This window comes from Schistocerca cancellata, chromosome 1 (genome assembly GCF_023864275.1).
Source record: "Schistocerca cancellata isolate TAMUIC-IGC-003103 chromosome 1, iqSchCanc2.1, whole genome shotgun sequence".
NCBI lineage: Eukaryota > Metazoa > Arthropoda > Insecta > Orthoptera > Acrididae > Schistocerca > Schistocerca cancellata.
In genome coordinates this window covers 752,561,861-752,565,552 of record NC_064626.1, presented here as the reverse complement: position 1 = coordinate 752,565,552, position 3,692 = coordinate 752,561,861, and the positions used below count along the sequence as shown (strand labels likewise).

General features: G+C 44.4%; 1 non-coding gene across 1 annotated transcript; it reads left to right on the top strand.

Moving 5' to 3' along the window:
- Window positions 1–1,622: 1,622 nt before the first annotated feature.
- Window positions 1,623–1,697, top strand: Trnas-cga (transfer RNA serine (anticodon CGA)). Its single transcript has one exon. It is a non-coding gene; the product is annotated as a tRNA-Ser (tRNA).
- Window positions 1,698–3,692: the final 1,995 nt, after the last annotated feature.

The following is a 3,692-nucleotide window of genomic DNA, read 5'->3' as shown; positions in this document are numbered from 1 at the left end:
TCTTCGCCGATCCACAGATAAGGCGATAGTCATCTGTATCCATCGCTCCGCGGGTGATATGCAATAGAGAGTCCGCAAAGTGAATTTGATGTAGGCGAGATTGGGATACGTGCTTCCCGTTAACCGTTATACACCAAGCGAACTGAACGTCCGTCTTAAGAGTGGTGGCACTCATCACCTACCACAAAACACGCCACTCTATATAATTTCTTTTCAGTCACGTTCAGTACCCTACTCAGTTGCAGGCTGGTGTATGTTACCCTCGCGTGCGGGCAATAATGCGGTGGGGACGTAACTTAGTTAAAGGAAGAATTGGACAATTGTAACGCCCCAAGGACAGAAAACCCCAATTAACAAACTTTGTAAAAACTGAAAGTAGGGAAGTGAGTCATCTTGACAGTGACAGCAACTATTGACGATAAAATCTGCACTGGTAATAATTTGATTAACATGTATAATATTCAAACACTGAGAATAGCATACAAAAAGGGTGGGAAAAGGAAAGGATTATCCTAGATTCTTTATCAAATATCTATAAAATAAATTCAAAATCATATGAACGAAGATTAAATTCAAGAAAGTAATTCAGTCAAAGATAACATTTACCATGGAAGAGAGTTGTAGCCGCATCGAAAAGGAAATTCAATGCGACTACAATGCAACTCGGATACGGAAATGTTCAGTTAGTCGCTCTGGAGTACTTTCGCGATAGTTGTCTGGACGCAAACGCTATTAGATTGTTTCATTTTTGGAAGTTTGATAATTCATGAGGTAGAGACTGAAGTCTTGCTCAGTCATTCGACTGATGAAAGTTAATCTTTACCGTTCTCAACACGAGGGTATAGTAAGACGAGTGTTAGACTTCAATTGAGTGATATTAGTTTATCGTACTTAGCCTTCGTACTGATGAACAGTTACAAACTTTGAGAGCAATGGATTAACGGCAGAAAAACAATTCGTAGTCTTGAGGAGGACACAATAAAACGAAGACACGAAGAAAGACAAGTACGCCGAATAGTCAAAAGTTGTCGGCAGCGTCACGATTGCTGAACTGAACAGAAGTTAATCTTGAATGACATATTGGTGTACGTGTGTTGTAGGGACAAACGATTAATTACAGAAAGAACAATAAAATCTGAATCAAAAGATAAATCTTAAGTGTCGCCTAACTCTTTAAACATTTTGACTAAGTGAGTACATGAATAATGGACAGGGAAGAGTGATTAGTTTAAACCAGTATCACGGCGTATTAAAAAAAAAAAGACATTTACTCCAGCATAAGTTATCTCTGGAGTTACATCGGACCGTTGTTAATAACTGGACGTAGCAACGGAATGGTAGACAGCAAATTTTATCCTCGCTATGTATGATGTGAAAAACGACCGTAATGATGAAATCAAGAATCAAGATTTTATTTGAAACTTCCTGGCAGATTAAATCTGTGTGCGGGACCGAGACTCTAACTCAGGACCTTTACCTTTCGCGGGCAAGTTCTCTACCCACTGAGCTACCCAAGCGCGACTCACGCCCCGTCCTCACTGTTTCACTTCTGCCAGTACCTCGCCTCCTACCTTCCAAACTTTACAGAAGCTCTTCTGGTTCGCAGAACGGGCCGTGAGTCGTGCTTGGATAGCTCAGTTGGTAGAGCACTTGCCCGCGAAAGGCAAAGGTCCCGAGTTCGAGTCTCGGTCCGGCACACAATTTTAATCTGCCAGGAAGTTTCATATCAGCGCACACTCCGCTGCAGAGTGAAACTCTCATTCTGGCCAAGATTTTATTTCATCACGGAACTAACCGGGCATAAAAATAAAAATAAACGATTGCAGTTTACCAGTTCGCACAAACTGAGAAGGCTGTTGGGGACAGATAACAGAATATTTCTAAACCACGCGAGGAGTTGTTTTCTTACGAGAGTTACAGGTGCTGTTCCACGTCACACCAACGGGGACGAACATCGTTACGAGTCGCGTCTCCTCCCGGCGAGTGATGGAGGAGGAAAGGGACGTCACACAATGTAGGAAAAAGATGCTAGGATTCCCGATAACAGCACCGGGGGAGAGAAAGAGATTGGTAACAAGGTCTCCAGCAGTATATTTGTAAGACTTGTCGTACAATGCTGCTGTGTCGTCGTGTCAGAGCTTACAAACAGGAGCCCCGCTCTGTCCTGAACATGAAAGCAAACTCGGCTACGGAGGTGGGCTGGCGGGCCGTGTAACCAGTGGAGTCTGCTGAACGACGCCAGCAGCGCCCGGCGAGCGGTGGAAGGCGCGGCGCGGCGCGGCGGCCCCTGCCGGTCGCTGCGGCTCTTCTGGCATGCAGCGCAGCTCTGCGCGAGGCACGCCTGCTTGGAAGACCTTCGGCGGACCTGCGCTGACACACTTGTCGCCGCTGTGCCGTATCGGGAACTGCCTGTCACCGGCAGGCTTCGCTGCGCAGCCCCGCACTGTCGGTGTCAAACGAGACGAGTCTCGTATGGATAGACTGGCTTTTGTCCAGCAGTCCTGCCTCTGTGGGAAACTTCTATCCGTTCTGATTATAATTACAGCTGCATTGTATTTTCGAGTCGGTCTACGACGTGTGGGCTTGCACTGTGGCACAGTGTGCGTTATTGCTTTTACCACACGGGAATATCAAGGCATACAGTGTTTCTCTGAAACTGTTTGTATTCTTAAAAGAGTTAATAGAGCTCATGCAGCTGCTAACTATACATGTGAAAGAGCTGCATCTTACAGATTCAATTCGTGCTATGCAATTGTTTTTGTTCCCTTCCTGAGGTAGTGTGGTAACAGGAATTACGTCGTGTCTCGAACTTCAACAGCGTCATAAACTTATACCTGTACAGCTAATAACTTTATTTAATAAAACTGCAACTTATGCCTAAGGCATGTTATTTACTCACAGGAGAAGTCACATCGATCCAATTCAAACCAGTCAGAAGTGTGATGACCCCCCCCCCCCCCAAAAAAAGGCCTACCCACTCTACCATCCTAGGAAGTAAAATGTGGAATAAACTCGTTTTTCTACTCGGAAGAACGTGACTTAACGAAAGGTGCGGCGTTATTGTTAACGCCGAAAAGGCTTGGTTGGGCAAGAAAAGGACAGGAAACTAGCCTTTTTATTATAAAAGAAAGATCTTGCATTCTCCAGAAGCTATTTTAGGAAACTTAAATGTCTTCAACATTTCGCGGCCCTGTCAGCAACTGTATAAACATTAATTTTAATTTTGATTATCAACAGCCTCAGTTGCACCGTTTACCTAGAATTTACGTAGGTTTCACTCGGGATAACCCAAACTTCTTCGGAATAACAGTAGCTACCGTTTGTCCACAGTGGACATCGTCAAGCTAAAACTACAAATCCATAAATTATCGTCAGACTGTAAAAACTTATCTGATACTGCCTCGGCCCCACTTCTAAGGAGTTGTATTTCACTTCTGTCAATAGAAACAAAATGTCTTCTTTGTAGTATTAAAGCTGCACAGCACTCGTGGCTGCCGCATCGCGGTCGCGAAGTGGGGCCGAGGCAGTTTCAGATAAGTTTTTACAGTCTGACGATAATTTATGGATTTGTAGTTTTAGCTTGACGATGTCCACTATGGACAAACGGTAGTTACTGTTATTCTGAAGCAGGTTGGGTTATCCCGACTGAAACCTAGGTAAATTCTAGGTAAACGGTGCAACTGAGGCTGTTG